The sequence below is a fragment of the Pan troglodytes genome, chromosome 12 (genome assembly GCF_028858775.2).
Source record: "Pan troglodytes isolate AG18354 chromosome 12, NHGRI_mPanTro3-v2.0_pri, whole genome shotgun sequence".
NCBI lineage: Eukaryota > Metazoa > Chordata > Mammalia > Primates > Hominidae > Pan > Pan troglodytes.
In genome coordinates, this window is record NC_072410.2 from 17,394,890 (window position 1) to 17,411,753 (window position 16,864).

At 42.5% G+C, this 16,864-nt stretch overlaps 1 protein-coding gene across 2 annotated transcripts in view; it reads left to right on the top strand.

The window, feature by feature from the left end:
- The first annotated feature begins 903 nt into the window (after positions 1 to 903).
- Positions 904 to 16,864, top strand: part of FHL2 (four and a half LIM domains 2) — a 77,933-nt gene continuing 61,972 nt past the window's right edge. Inside the window, exon 1 of one of the 2 annotated variants that reach the window (XM_016949218.3) lies at positions 904 to 1,035. The gene's annotated coding sequence lies outside the window, so the exon portion shown is untranslated. The remainder of the gene's footprint in view (positions 1,036 to 16,864) is intronic. The other variant, XM_016949217.4, reaches the window with a different exon arrangement.

Sequence of the window (16,864 nt, forward strand, 5' to 3'; positions counted from 1 at the left end):
ATAAAAAGAGCTTCGAGAGATGTCCTTGCAGCTGTATCTCTGCCCACATCCACTATTCTTTCCTTGGGATAAATCTGCAGGCTTAGAATTGTTGTGGTAATGCAGACAGCTGTCGCCAAATAGTCCTCAGAAGAAGTTGGCCCTCGCCATGGGTGAGTGCCTTTTCAGCATACTCGTAAGTAAGACATTAAGGAAGAATCAGGAGCTGTTGGTCCCCCAAATCAGTTTCTCTTCCTCTCCCAGCATATGGCTTTAAAAATGCTCTGGGAAGATTTCACTGTTTTAATTCTATAGAGAAAACAGTGTATGGCTCAAGAAACCCTTATAATCATGCATGAGCAGGGAGGATAGGGAGGGAGAGAACTTTCTGCGAATGTATTCCACTCCATGGCTTCACAAATGCCTGGCATTTATTAAGCCGATTGTTCGATCTTCCCAACATCCTCTCACCCAAGCAAAGGCCCTTGTAAGCTAGAGAGAAGGTCAGTGAGCTCGTTCCAAAGGCAGCACTAGAAATCCACATTTCCCAGCTCACAGAGGTGCTGTGTAGCCTGGGGGAAGTGTCCTTCCACTCCTGGGCCTCCATGCCAGTTACCTAATCTGGGGGGTGCACAGAGGTGGAGCTGAGCAGCCTGTTGGAGGCTCTGCCTCTTGTATGACAAAGTGAGGTCCCTTTCTGGTGCTGGTGGCCTTCCCAGTTTAGCCACCCTTTGGATTCCTGGAAAATATGAGGCCTCGTGTGTCCTTGAAGCAGGCAGGACAAACGAGGACATGGCAGCCCCTTCCCATCTGGGAGCTGAAGCTTCTTTAATCTGGAGACCTTAAAAGGCATGTGGGAGCCAGGGGCTGGGTTCTTATCTCCTGGGCCTGGCCAATGTCCAGACGTGCCTTATTTATAGCGCCACTGACAAGGGCAGCGCAGCTGGCTGGCAGCTGCACAGAAGGTTGGGGCCATCCAACCAGGCAGTCCGCCTGCACAGCCGCTGTCCCTGCTCATCGGGCTGGAGGACAGAAGACAGAACCCTAACACCACAGGTAAGGGCCACTGGTTCCCCCGTGCCCTTCTCTCACCCTTGCCATCCTTCCCAGCCTGTCTCTGCAGCAGCTCTGCAGGCATCTTGTTCCATGCAGAGGGAGTGTCCAGCCCTGGGAGGAAGCTCTCAGGCACTGGGAGCTCGCTGACCCCAGCAGAGATGCAGGTGGTGCTGGCAGCTGGCTCCCACCAACGGCAGAGCCTAAGAACAGAAGCCACCCTGCCCAGAGCTACAGGGGGTGTCAGCTTGAAGATAGAGAACCCCTGCTCATCGGGAATGAGGAGAGATTTAAATAAAATTGAACCTCTGCCCCCTCTCAGTGGGAATCTGTTTTGAACAACGGAAAACATTTTTTAAGGGGAAAGCAAAAGAAGAAATGTTATAAAATAAACATTGGAAAGGGAGAAAACCACAGTGCACTTGAACTTTTTCTCCCTGACAGAATTTCCGGAAAGCCTGGGCTGAAAAGGCAGATTACTGATGAGTCTGATTACTGTGGGAAAGTGTGTTTATACAACATGACTCTTCGCAGCTGATGGTTTGAAAGCCCAGAGAGCTATTGCATGCTTTAAAAAGGAAATGCATGAATATTTTACGATTTCCAGAGCAGGGCAAACTCCAAAATGCACAGTCCTGAGTAATGCCCTGGCCAATTGTGTAATAATCTCAATATTGATAGGATGCCATATATATGATAATAGACATCATATATATAAACATCCTCTAGCCAGACTCCATGTAAGACACTTTATCAAGTCTAATCTAAAAAGAAAAATAAAGTTGTCAGTCCAGTTTATTTTTCTAAATTATTCTGACGTCCAAAGATAGTGTTAATAAACACCTGCCTTACAGATTAATGCTATTGTAGCTCATATTTGCTATATGTAAGTTTACTATAGTTGTTTTATTTGTTTCTTGGGAATATTATTTGAATTTTATTTTATTGCTAGGCTTTCAAAATTTTATCGATACATAATATTTTACATATTTATGGGGTACATGTGAGTGTTCAGTACATACATAGAATGTGTATCAGTACATACATAGAATGTGTAATGACCAAGTCAGGGTTTTGGGGTATCCAGGATGGGCTGGAATAAGGTCTATTATGTGTTGAGATCCACCCGACCCCTTACACAAGTTTTTGTATTTAACTGAGTAGGTGACTAATCCACTCAAATGATTACACTTTGGAGGCATTTTCTTATATTAAAAAATATTTTAATGCATAACTTCCATGAAAAGTTGCATATTTTCCAATATGGGGTTCCCTGACTGCTCACCCACCATCTTGCCTTTCAGCAGGTTTCGTACTTTTAGGTTTCATTGTTCTATTCAGGGCTTCCAGAGTTCTCCATTGATTTCAGATCCCCAAGGCCAGGCCAAGCCATGCCTCTCACTGCATTCCCATGACCTAAAGCACAGGGACCTGCACTCTTTCTACCGATCTCTAAAATATTTCATATTTACAAGATATGGCCCAGAGACTGATTCTAATTCATTCTCTCCCCACCAAAGAAAGAGGTAAAATTATATTGATTGTTTATATTTTTTTCACTCTACAAATAATCTGTTTACTATAAAAAATACAGACCAGCAAAAAGAAGAAAATGGAAAATCATATATAGTCTTACTACTTAAAGATAACTATTTTTGCAGTTAATTGTTTATCTTAATTATTTATTCATTCTAAGATATCTTTGATTGAAAGATTAACCATTAACTTAATATTCGTTTTTTTAAAAAAAATACCACTATGAGATATTTTAAGGTGAATCCAGAAACATTAAATTATGTGGGAAACTGTAAATAATAATTAACAAAACATATATATATGTATATATAAATCAAGTTATTTGCTAATCTTCTTTCTTCCAATTTATGGCCAATGTCTTTTACTGTTGATTCAAAATCTAATTCCTTGAAAATTGGTTATCTCTATAGATCATTATGACCAATTTGTTTAGTCAACATATTAAAATATTCATAATAGTTGGATAGATGAGAAGTAAAAAAGGATAAAGATTTAGATAAGACATTTTATTAGAATATAGCAATATAACATGAGTTCAAAGTATGATCTGGTAATTGACTTCTACACTATTACTGGTCCCTTTTGAATCATGAAAAACTCAACCACCTTGCGCCTTGATCTGCATGCCCTCCACACCCCACAAAATCTGGTTTACTGATTTTTTTTTATTACCGTTGATTTGTCAGCACCTCCTCACTTAATCTCTAATACACTAAAATGTGGATGAAAAATAGAAAAGAACTCACATAAGTTCTGAGCAATTTAATGTTTTACAATTTGATACTTCATTTGAATTTAATGGATACATTTTAGATGGAGAAAAGAGGAATAAAAATCCATTTTAACACAGGACTTTTGTTATAGTTAAAAAGTAATACTGAAAAATTAAACTGAACTAAGACCATATCAAGGCAACAATGCATAAAACATACTTGATCTGTTTTATTAAGGAGGAGCATATAATTAGATATTAAGAAGAAAGTGCAAGAATTTCATTCTGGTCTTTTTTATTGTTTGTTTGTTTGTTTATTTATTTATTTATGTTTTGAGAAGGAGTCTCACTCTGTCACCCAGGCTGGAGTGCAGTGGCACAATCTCGGCTCACTGCAAACTCCACCTCCTGGGTTCAAGTGATTCTTCTGCCTCAGCCTCCCGAGTAGCTGGGATTACAGGCGCCTGCCACCATGTCCGGCTAATTTTTGTTTTTTTAGTGAAGACAGTGTTTTGTCATGTTGGCCAGGCTGGTCATGAACTCCTGATCCCAGGTGATCCACCTGCCTCAGCCTCCCAAAGTGCTGTCATTCTGGTCTTTAAAGAGTAAGCATGTCTAGATGGTATCTGAAGCGGCTATGGGAACCACCTATTTTCATGTTAAGTAGAAGCCATCATAGTGCTTTTTGCCTGGGCTTAGTTCTGTGCAGATAAATCTAGAGTAATTTCAACGTATCAGTTCATGGTTTCGTATGAACACAAAATAGAAAATGACATGATTTGAATGTTCTACTCCAAGTCGTATCCTTTGTAGGAAGATGAAATGGTTAAGATGAAGGCACAATGGGTTATATGAAAACATTATATATATGTAATAATATGTAATAACTAAAACCAATAAACAGTGCAATAGCTCAAAAGTGAAGTATGGTTAAATAAAATATGATATAGCCATAGTATGGAATATATGCAACCATCAAAAATAAAGTTTGCATAGAACTTTTGATTTTTAAAACTCAAACTAGAAAGCAATATTCATAATATATGAACTGAAAAAACACACCAAAATATATAAAATTATTGATTCTGAAGGATAAGATTGGTAGTAATGTTACATTTTTCTCTACATTTTAAATAGTTTACTAAATTTTCTATACTAAGTCTGATCATGAAAGTTTTCGTAATGCAAAATTCTATGCAAACATAAAACAGTCTAATTATTACCACCAATTATAAAAATCATAAATAACCAACCAGAATGATTTAGTCTATTAAAAATAATAGCTAGTTTCGGAGGCTGAGGTGAGAGGATTGGTTGAGCCCAGGAGTTTGAAAACAGCCTGGGCAAGAGATCAAGACCCCATTTAAAAAAAAACGTTGAAATTTATTGAAAGATCATTATATCCAGTAACTATGTTTTAGCTCATTTAATACAACAGCACTATAGGTAAACATTATTATTAATTTTATTATTATTCCTATTTTCAGAGAAGGGAACTGAAGCTTATAACCATGTTATTCATTGCCGAGGGTGCAACCAAGTTAAAGATAATGTCTTGTTTTTTTTGTTTGTTTGTTTTGTTTTTTTTCTGAGATGGAGTCTCACTCTGTTGCCCAAGCCGGAGTGCAGTGGCAAGATCTCAGCTCACTGCAACCTCCGTCTCCCAGGTTCAAGTGATTCTAGTGCCTCAGCCTCCTGAGTAGCTGGGATTACAGGCATAGGCCACCACTGCTAATTTTTGTATTTTTAGTAGAGACAGTGTTTCACCATGTTGGCCAGGCTGGTCTCGAACTCCTGACCTCAGGCGATCCGCCCACCTCAGCCTCCCAAAGTGCTAGGATTACAGGTGTGAGCCACCGTGCCCGGCCAATGTCTTTCTTTCCAGTACTTTCCGATCCAGTTGGCATTAGACTTCAATTGCAAAAGAGCAACCCTGTTGCCATATGCAAGGGACAGCATGGTTTGAATGACATAAATGAATGCTTCAGGTATTGAGGGCAAAATCTATGAATGTTTTTAAATACTTGGGATAAAGTTTACAGAGAAAGGGACGTGGTGCCTCAAGGAAAGGAGAAATTAGCAGAGGCTGAGAACATTACAGGTGAGAAGGAATGTGAACAATATGGAGATAGAAAGTGATAGGATTCCTTTGAAGGTACCAGAAAATATGCTAAATGTGTTGAGGGGTGGGTAATGACTTAAGGACAAGGGCTACCTCACTTCTCTTTGTTCTCTTTTGGACATTTTGAAAACTCGACATTCTGTAAGATGAAATAAGAAAGTCTCTTGACTCCCCAAAGTAAAAGGGGAAAAAAGAAAAAAATCATTTTCATAAAGAATCTGGAATAGGACTGATTTGGATTCCAGATTTAAAATAAAATAAAGCTCTGAATTAGAGAGATAATAGTTGTTGGCGTTCGAGTGCTCATGGTGTGTGCAGCAGTGTTGTGTATGATGCACACACACTCAGGATGTACAGGGTGGCTCTATGAGGAGTGTTCCTGGTTTCCTTGTTTACAGGTGAGAACGCCGAGGCACTGAGAGGCAAAGGGGCACAGAGGCAGTACAAGGGAAGCCAGATTTAAATACAAGCAGTGCAATGCCAGTTTCACACTAATCCCACTAGAAACTTGGAAAAGTCTCCACAACGGAGAAAGGACCTCATCTTTAAAATGAAGCCAGGCGCGGTGGCTCACGCCTGTAATCCCAGCACTTTGGGAGGCCGAGGTGGGCAGGTCACCTGAAGTCAGAAGTTCAAGACCAGTGTGGCCAGCATGGGGAAACCCTGCCTCTCCTAAAAAATACCAAAATTAGCTGGGCATGGTGGAACGTGCCTGTAATCCCAGTTACTCAGGAGGCTGAGGGAGGAGAATTGCTTGAACTTGAGAGGTGGAGGTTGCAGTGAGCTGAGATCGTGCCACTGCACTCCACCCAGGGTGACAGAGAGAGACTCCTTCTCAAAAAAAAAAAAAAAAAAAAAAAAAAGAAAAAGAATGAGGACTTTGAACTTATTTTTATTTTTCATTTTCAATTCTCCCTTTAGTTTCAGCACCTTCTCAAGAGGCTGGGAAGGGTATTCATCCACCCTAGTTAAACCCTGAGAGCTAGCACTGTAACCTGCACAGAGTGCACAGCTGACTAATAAATATTTGCTGAACCAAACTGTTGTGTTTAATTCAGTTGAGTTCTAGGAGTGTTGAAATCCAAAGGAAGGAGCTAGAAGTTTCTCTTCTTGGCTAGTACTTTTCCCTTCTGCAATCCTGGCTGGGAACCAGGTTTCATATTCACTCCCTACCTTTCAATACGTAGCACAAGGACGTGTTTTTTACATGGAATTTTTGGACGCAATAAGTATTAACATTCGATGATAATGTATGCTTAAGGAGTAGATTCTCTGACTTGGAAGCTTCCATTTACTAATTTATTAGTTTGTGTGGGTGTGTCTGTACACACATGTCTCTGTTTGTGTACACATGTCTCTGCGTGTGTCTGTGTGTGCCTCTGTATGAGTCTGTGTGTGTTGGGGGAAGAGAAGAGGATGGAAATGCTGAAAAAATTCTAAACTCTGTAAACTTCCTTTTTGAAAAGCATCCGATTTCTTCAGAATCTTTTAATTAACTTACTAGGAAACTAATATTTTGCTCTCTTTAAATATAATTTAGGAACCAAAAAAGCAGGTGAGAGAGAATAGTCTCTTTCCTTCAACTTTATTTACATTGAATAGAGAACCAATGGCCAAATGTTATGCCCTTCCAATCCCAAAATCAAAGACAGAGGTCAAACAAGACAGTCAAATCAGTTAGGTTCAGAGAAAAAATAATAGCGAGTGTAAGACATAAAGCTGAGATGTGGAAAGTGCATGAGACAAACTCCTTTTAGGTCCCTGTTTCTCTACTCCTGCAAATTGAAAATGCAAAAATCTATGAGCAGGTGCAAATGTGTTGGGACTCAAATGAACCAGCATGGGCGATCATCCAAGTGAGGGGAGAAATAAGCACACTCACAATTCCATGTCTACAAACACTCTCAGAAGGAAAATCTCTGCAGGCAGCAAGGAAAAGTGGGATGAGGACCTTCTAATTAAGACAGGGCTCTCCACAAGTCAGACAGTTTGGAAACTCATAGTGGCAAGTTCAACATTGTTTGAATAATGAAAGTTGGGTAGAAGGACTGATAAACCCTTCAGCTACTTTTATTAAGCAGCAGCAGCAGCAGCAGCATATCCTCCACTCTGGTTGCTGATGAGCTCCGGCGGGATCCTGGCATGCTGCCCTGAGCTGCTTCTACTTTTGTCTGCTGTGCTTCACTCTTTCCTGGGAAGTGTCAGCAAACCTCCGCCAGCCTGGGGCAGGGGCAGCCAGGCAACCCCAGAGGCCAATGTGAGCTCAATTTAACCACAGGTCTCTCTTTAAAATTTGCGATCATATTTGTAACTTAAATTAGACAGTGTGTCTCCTTTTCCCAAATGTTCCAATGGCTTCCCAAGTCGAAATAAAATCCTAACTCCAACCATAGCCAACAGAGCCCTACATGATCCAGGCCCTAGGAATCTGACCTCATCTCTTCCTTCTCTCCCTGTCCATCTAGAGAGGCGCCAATCACACTGCCCTGACCCAGCTGTGCCAAGCACTGCCCTGCCCCAGGGCGTTTGCACCTGCTGGCATCTCTGTCAGACTCTTCCCTGAGACAATCACATGCCTTCCTCCTTCCTTCATTCATACCCAATCTGAGAGCTACCCCTAAACACTTCATCTAAAATGACACTCCTTATCAATCTCTAGCTCCTTACCCTGGTTTACTTGCTATCTCACACATATACACATCCACCTACATATATCTCTCCTCCAATAAAATGTGAACTCCAATGAATGCAGAGGCTCTATTTTGTTCACTGAGATATGCCCAATACCTACAGCAGTGAGTGGTGTCTAGTAGGTGCTAAATAAATGTCTGTTGAAGGATGAAGTTGTGAATAATCTATTTTCATGTATTTAATTTGAGATCTTAGAAACTTTTTGACTGTAATTCATATTGTAGAGGCGAAATGTTATAAAACTCTTCCTCCCCATCATAAGGGTCATGGCAGGCATTCCTATCACAAAATCTAGATTAACAAGAGAAAAGCATAACTAATTTATTTCGTGATATGGGAGGCTTGAGAAAGGAAGACCCAAAGATCAAAGAGAAAACTGTCCATTTTTATGTTTAGAGTCGACGAAGAGTGTACAGTGGTGTAAAAATGTGATTGGACATAATGGGTATGGCCTAATGGCAACAGACTTAGTGGGGAACCCCAGCAAGGCCTGTCTGCTCTGATTCATCTTGGCCTCTGTATGGGGCAGTCCTTCCTCCCAGACACAGGGCAGGACCTCTATGGAATGAGGTCTTAGGATCTCCTTTCAGACGAGGTACGTTCGGGAATTTCTTTATAGCCAACTCCTACACAAAAGGGCTGGGGAAAGCTTAAAGTAATATGTTTAGGCTTTTGTTAGATGGAGTTTCGCTCTTGTTGCCCAGGCTGGAGTGCAGTGGCGTGATCTCAGCTCGCTTCAACCTCTACCTCCCAGGGTCAAGCGATTCTCATGCCTTAGCCTCCAGAGTAGCTGGGACTACAGGTGCCCACCACCACGCCCAGCTAATTTTTTGTATTTTTAGTAGAGACGAGGTTGCACCATGTTGGCCCGGCTGGTCTCGAACTCCTGACCTTGGGTGATCTGCCTGCCTTGGCCTCCCGAAGTGCCGGGATTACAGGCATAAGCCACCTCGCCTGGCCTGTTTCTAGGTTTTATTTTGAAGGAAGAGTGGTTCTGGCTTCTCTGACCTGCCTTAAGGGAGGAAAGGAAACAGGAGGAGGACAGGAGAAGATCAGACAGAGACTTTGCTTCAGAGGCCTTTCCAGTGTGCTTCGATTCAAAGCACTCAGCAAGCCACGGCGCCACACTTTGGGGTGTCGTTTGCTAAGCCCCAACGATGCCTATCACTGGTCACAGTGTTCTTGTTAGGATCCAAGTCTAATGTCCCTTGTTCACCACTTAAACTTCACTTTAAAAATTTCCACTACACTTGCATTTTGTCAAGGAAGGGAGGTGGGAGCTGACGAGTCAGGTTGCCAGGGCACAAGGTCCTAGTTCTGCTGTTCACACTGGGCCCAGGCAAGATTTTAACTTCCCAGAACCACGTCTGTAAAATGGGAATAATAACAGTAACCTTGTCCGTCACTTGCAGGGATTCAAGGAGGCACTAACAGCCATGGCTACCATGAACTGAGCCCACGTTGTATCGCAGAAAGTACCCCATACGCTTGACTTGCTTTGCACTGTCCCGTCTTCACAGCAGCCACCTGGTGCAGGGACAATTACAATTCCTAGGCTGCAGATGAGGGAACAAACCTAGAAAAGTATCTGAACTAAGGAGCTAGAGTTGCTGTACTAGTTTCCTATGGATGCCGTAGCAAATTACCATAAACTTACTGTCTTAAAGCAACACAAATTTACTGTCTTTCATTTTTGGAGGTCAGAAGTCTGAAACAGGTCTCATTAGGCCAGAATCAAGGTATCAGCAGGGCTGCATTCTGGAGGCTCTAGGGGAGGAATGTTTCCCCACCTTTTCCAGCTTCTGGAAGCTACCTACATTCCTTGGCTCATGGCCTCTTCTTCTATCTTCAAAGCCCAGAGCATAGCATCTTCACATTTCTCTTTCACCCTGGCTCTCCTGTCTCCATCTTTCATATATAACGACACTGGGGATTACATTGGGGGCTGTCCAGATAATGTAGAATAATCCCCCTATCTCATGATCCTTAACTTAATCACATCTGCAAAGCTCCTCTTGCCATGTAAGGTGTCATATTCATGGGTTCCAGGAATTCAGATGTGCACATTTTGGGAGACCATCATTTTGCTACCAATTACTAAGAGGCAGAACTGCGATTTGACTCCCAGCCGATTTCTTGACCATCATATTGTGGGGCAAAGTCTTTGGTGTTTATTAAGTCCTTTTCCCCCACTTGTGGCAGTGGAGGGAGGGTGGAAACCTCTGGATCCCAGATTCAGGTTTTGTATGCCACATTAAACAGGACAGGTCATCCCTTTCTGCCCTTCTCCTCTGCAGTATAGGACGCCAAAGGCTCACAGTTAACTTTCAACATTGTTTTATCTTATGAAGGTAAGGTTTAAAACAATCCATCTCACCCCATCTCCAAATATATTATTGGCTTTTAAGCAACCACAGACGTTTGATAAAAGTAGGTTACAAAGTAAAATTGAAAGCCTAACATGGGGACAGGCCATGACATGCCTCCTGTCCAACAGGGTGTCTGTACAGAGTACACAGCAGCCGCCAAGGGCAGACCTGGAAGCAGGATCCCCACAGTAAGAGGAGCAGGTAAGGAAGAGCTGAGGCAGCCTAGCTCAGAGTGCTCCAGTGAGGGACACAGAGTCTGGGCACACAGGTGACCAGGGAGAGGGTGGCGACCCAGGCCACAACAGATAGAAGCTCCAGGAACCAGCCTAGCAAGGTGGCAGAACAAGCTGACCCACACGAAGCCAAGGGACAGGGCAAGCATGGTCATGGGGCAGCCATGGGCGGGCCTGTCCGCAGGAGGGGGTAGGAGACGGTCCTCCGAGTCAGGCTGGCGGCCTATGAGGGGCCCAACCTCTCAGGGATGGAAAGATCCCGAAGGTAATTCCAAGGCCCAGCAAACCAGCCAGGTTTGATCCACCAGGGAGGGAGCAAGTCAACAGGACATGAGAATTATTTGGGTACAAAAGAAGTGGGGTTGCAGGGAAACTAGAAGCTGGAGATGAGCTGTAGTTTGGGGAAGATGGGGTGTTCACAGCTCAGCAAGCCCCTGGCTCCCAAATCTGTGTCAGCTGAGCTATGTCCAGACCTCACCTATGGGTGGCATGGGCCGCCCTTACACATATATGCATACCTCCACTCACTTGGGGGTGGCTCAGGGCCTCCAGGACTGGAATCTAAAAGGCCATTTGTTCCTCCAGGTGGGAAAGACTAGGGGCCACCCTCAGCAGGTTTCTAGTGGACTGAGACCTTTTATAACCATGAGTTCTCAGAACAGGATTACTTACCTGGTACCCAGTTGTTTTGATCCTTTGCTTAATGTGAGCATCACAGTGTTAGAAATCAGAGGGGAATTTACATGGGCTGTGTGTTTTTGTGACAAAGCAACAAGAATAAAGTAGATTGCATACTCTAGACATACTTTCCTCAGTTACTCATACTTAGGGTGACTATTGAATTTATGGTCCAAACTGAGGCACTTTTGAGAGCACTTGTAATAAGTATGTGAGGTCCACAGGTGTAACTGCTGGTTCTCGGGGCCCTGTCAGAGGGTGTCCCTTCTCTGAGCCCAAAGCCTCACACCCAGGCACCCAGGGCCTAGTGAAGCTGCCTTAGCTGTAAGCACAATGGTTTAGAGGGATTATTCAACATCTAAATGCTTGCCTGCAACCTCAAACACTCTCATTCCTTTCACATGCAAGACAAGAAATGCCGAATAAAGTTTCTTTTGAGGCAGACCAATGATGTAACTCCCTCACAAGGGCCTCTGTTCGAAAGTCAGGGACACGTTTCTCCTATTGATTATTGACATTTGAGAGTTGCACCTCCATCCCCCAAGCCCTGGAGCTCACTTTTCTTTTGTGACATTATTCTAAATTGAGGTGCTTTTCTGCTGCCCTCTCCACCTGTTCACGAGACACTCTCTCTTGTCCAGACTTCACTGAAACAGAAGTGTTTCAAGCTCCGGGTGAGTTTCATAGTGCATATCATGGGTCATGAAATCAGTTCAGTGGATTGAGATCAGCATATTTTTAACAACAAAATGAAATTGACTAGAGCAGGAAAAAATAGAATTAAAGGGAATAGGATGCTTTTCACATAGTAAGAAATTCTTTCCAGAATTTTTTCATGACAGTATATTTTTCTGGCATTAAATGTGAGGGTGATTGATGTGGTTATGATGTAAAAAATGTACTTCCTGGTGTGGGCAGCCACCAAAATTTGCAGTCCCCTGCTATAAACCATCTTTGCAGGTTTTCTTTTTCCTTTCGCCTGGATTCTTACAGTGCCAAGGGCGGCTCTCTTACTCCTACACACCCCTCTCAGGCATCCTCCATTCTCTGCAGATGGCTTAGTTTGATCCTTTAGGCTAGAGCCAATGAAATGCCTTCCTATTTGATCAGTTCTATCAACATAAGTCTTTATCGAAAAAGGAAAAGAAAGAAAAAGCCAAAACCTTGCACCGTTCACCAAGGAGTGATAGGGCCATGTGAGTAGAGATCTCTGAGAGGCTTCAAAGCAACCCGGCTAATTCTCAGCAATCCCCACACCTCCTCGGCAGCATCTGCACCCCAGCACTATTTGTGCCTAAGTGTGGGAGTGCTGGGTGTTGCTGTGCGTGTGTTCTCATGCACCTCCCTTCTGTGCCACAACATAAGTGGAAAATATCTCCGCCTGAGTGCCTGGCCCCCCTTCTGCATTGTTTTGGGGTCTTTGCAGCAGCACAGGGGCTTCCAGCCTCTTCCTGTAATTTTGCAGAAGGTAGGTGCAGGAGTGGGGAGCCCTCACATCAAAGGCTGCCTTCCAGGACTGCTGGCTCAGGGAAGGGAGGAGGGTGACCCTGGTGCAGAGCAGAAGAGAGCGACCCTAGGCAGGATGTCTGGAAGGAGAGATAAAAGCAAACTGCAAAGGTATTTTAATAGACCATGCTGTTTCCATTCTTTACCATGTGTTTTTCATTCTGCTTTTGGTTACTTTTGACTTGAATTATGGAGCCTGGTTAAGGTAACATAGATGCAATTACTTTTATACATCAAAAATGAATACTGACTTTTCCTAGTGGGGCTGGGGGTGATGGGAAGTGGCTAAGACAGAATGCACATTGCCTTTTAGAAAGCTGGAAAACTCTTTTCTTCTCACTTCCTTATGGCAGCAGAGAACCTGTTTTTCCAAGAGCTAAGAGCACTTTGACAAATGCACCGGGTAAAAGCTTGCATGCAAGATAGAAAGACACCCCCGATGATGACATAGTGTGGCCATTACATTGCCGAAGAGGAAGCAAATACCAAATACATCTATATTATATATGAAGGAGTGGCCTGCCCCTCCACACCTGTGGGTATTTCTAGTTGGGTGGGACGAGAGACTGAGAAAAGAAATAAGACACAGAGACAAAGTATAGAGAAACAATAGTGGGCTCAGGGGACCGGCGCTCAGCACACCAAGGACCTGCACCGGCACCGGCCTCTGAATTCCCTCAGTTTTTATTGATTATTATTTTCATTATTTCAGCAAAAAGGAATGTAGTAGGAGAGCAGGGTGATAATAAGGAGAAGGTCAGCAAAAAACATGTGAGCAAAAGAATCTATGTCATAATTAGGTTCAAGGGAAGGTACTATGACTGGACGTGCACGTAAGCCAGATTTATGTTTCTCTCCACCCAAACATCTCAGTGAAGTAAAGAATAACAAGGCAGCATTTCTGTAAACATGTCTCATCTCCCGCCACAGGGCAGCTTTTCTCCTATCTCAGAGTTGAACAAATGTACAATCGGGTTTTACACCGAGACATTCAGTTCCCAGGGGCAAGCAGGAGACAGTGGCCTTCCTCCATCTCAACTGCAAGAGGCTTTCCTCTTTTACTAATCCACCTCAGCACAGACCCTTTACGGGTGTTGGGCTGGGGGACAGTCAGGTCTTTCTCATCCCACAAGGCCATATTTCAGACTATCACATGGGGAGAAACCTTGGACAATACCCTGCTTTCAAGGACAGAGGTCCCTGCGGCTTTCCGCAGTGCATTGTGCCCCTGGTTTATTGAGACTAGAGAATGGCAATGACCTTTACCAAGTATACTGCTTGTAAATATTTTGTTAACAAGGCACGTCCTGCACAGCCCTAGGTCCCTTAAACCTTGATTTTATACAACACATGTTTTTGTGAGCTCCAAGTTGGGTCAAAGTGGCTGAGGCAAAGTGGCTGGGGCAAAGCTACAAATTAACAACATCTCAGCAAAGCGATTGTTTAAAGTACAGGTCTTTTTCAAAATGGAGTCTCTTATGTCTTCCCTTTCTACATAGACACAGTGACAGTCTGATCTCTCTTTCTTTTCCCTACATTATATATATACTTTAAGTTCTGGGGTACATGTACGGAATGTGCAGGTTTGTTACATAGGTACACATGTGCCACGGTGGTTTGCTGCAACCATCAATCCATCATCTACATTAGGTATTTCTCCTAATGCTATCCCTCTCCCAGGCCCCCACTCCCTGACAGGTCCTGGTGTGTGATATTCCCCTCCGTGTGTCCATGTGTTCTCATTGTTCAACTCCCACTTATGAGTGAGAACATGTGGTGTTTGGTTTTCTGTTCCTGTGTTAGCTTGCTGAGAATGTTCCAGCTTCATCCATGTCCCTGCAAAGGACATGAACTTATCCTTTTTATGGCTGCATAGTATTCCATGGTGTATATGTGCCACTTTTTCTTTATCCAGTCTATCATTGATGGGCATTTGGGTTGGTTCCAAGTCTTTGCTATTGTGAACAGTGCCACAATAAACATATGTGTGCATGTATCTTTATAGCAGAATGATTTATAATCCTTTGGGTATATACCCAGTAATGGGATTGCTGGGTGAAATGGTAATTCTAGTTCTAGATCCTTGAGGAATAGCCACACTGTCTTCCACAATGGTTGAACTAATTTACACTCCCACCAACAATGTAAAAGTGCTCCTATTTCTCCACATCCTCTCCAGCATCTGTTGTTTCCTGACTTTTTAATGATCACCATTCTAACTGGCATGAGATGGTATCTCGTTGTGGTTTTGATTTGCATTTCTCTGATGACCAGTGATGATGAGCATTTTTTCATGTGTCTGTTGGCTGCATAAATGTCTTCTTTTGAGAAGTGTCTGTTCATATCCTTTGCCCACTTTTTGATGGGGTTGTTTGTTTTTTCTTGTAAATTTGTTTAAGTTCTTGTAGATTCTGGATATTAGCCCTTTGTCAGATGGCTAGATTGCAAAAATTTTCTCCCATTCTGTAGGTTGCCTGTTCAACTCTGATGATAGTTTATTTTACTGTTCAGAAGCTCTTTAGTTTAATTAGATCCCATTTGTCTATTTTGGCTTTTGTTGCCATTGCTTTTGGTGTTTTAGTCATGAAGTCTTTGCCCATGCCTATGTCCTGAATGGTATTGCCTAGGTTTTCTTCTAGGGTTTTTATGGTTTCAGGTCTTAAGTTTAAGTCTTTAACCCATCTTGAGTTAATTTTTGTACAAGGTGTAAGGAAGGGATCCAGTTTCAGCTTTCTGCATATGGCTAGCCAGTTTTCCCAACACCATTTATATAATTGGGAATCCTTTCCCTATTTCTTGTTTTTGTCAGGTTTGTCAAAGATCAGATGGTTGTAGATGTGTGGTGTTGTTTCTGAGGCCTCTGTTATGTTCCACTGGTCTATATATCTGTTTTGGTACCAGTACCATGCTGTTTTTGTTACTGTAGCCTTGTAATATAGTTTGAAGTCAGGTAGTGTGATGGAAGTAAATACCTTTAACCAGAAAGACAAGACACAGAGATAAACATTCTTCCTGCTACAGAAATATGGTGGCTTCCTCAATGGCTGTGATCTTTAAAAAGAGAAGCAACTGTTGTCCATCAAATAGCTAAAAATACTGTTAGAAGTATAAATATGTCCCCTGATATTGTCAGAAGTTTCATCGAAGCCTCAGGCAAGCAAAATGTGTCCTCTGTTTGTACCTCAATCTCTACTCCTGCAAAATGCAGATAATTATACCAGTAAAGGACTGTTGTTAGAGTTGATGCAACAGGTTTATGAAATCTTCAAGTGGCTTGCAAATAATTCAAAATCGAACTGTAATTTCCAATCATTCTAAAAGCTGCATGTTTCATTTTTTGGAGACATTATTGCTCTGTTGGCTTTTTCTAACATATGGGTATCACTGACAGCCTCCATTATGTACTAAAATTTAGAAGAATCTTCATTCCTCTGGGGGCAAACATCAGAGAGAGGAATGGAAGAGCTGCCCCAGGGACCTGACGCTTGATACCACTTCCTGAGTCAGGCCCAATGCAAGCATCCTCAGCTTGCTTTCCACTATGAGGGAGTTGTAATGGGTTCCCATGCCGTCTGAGCTGCAGGAAAAGGAAAGAAGTGGGAGAGTAAATTAGTGTTCTGACATTATTGACGGAAGCCTTTACTCTCGTTTCCTAGTTATCTGAGAGGTACAGTGTCTATTGAGTAAAACTGTCAGAACGAAAAACAGTGGTTCTGCAATGATTTTGGTATCTTGTACAATGCAACCTGTAGTATAACTGATACAGACAATCCTTTTCTCAATCAAGTAATCAATTGATAAAATAAACAGGACAAAAAAATCAACCTAAAGATGCAATCTCGTGGCAGTATTAAACTCCAGACAGTATTTAATTTTGATTTCTCTCACCTGGAGCATTTTTTTTTTTTTTTTTGCCAGAGATGAATCACATCTGTCACAACAACAACAAATTAGCAGAAAATTGATTTTCATGGTCCTGTTGTCT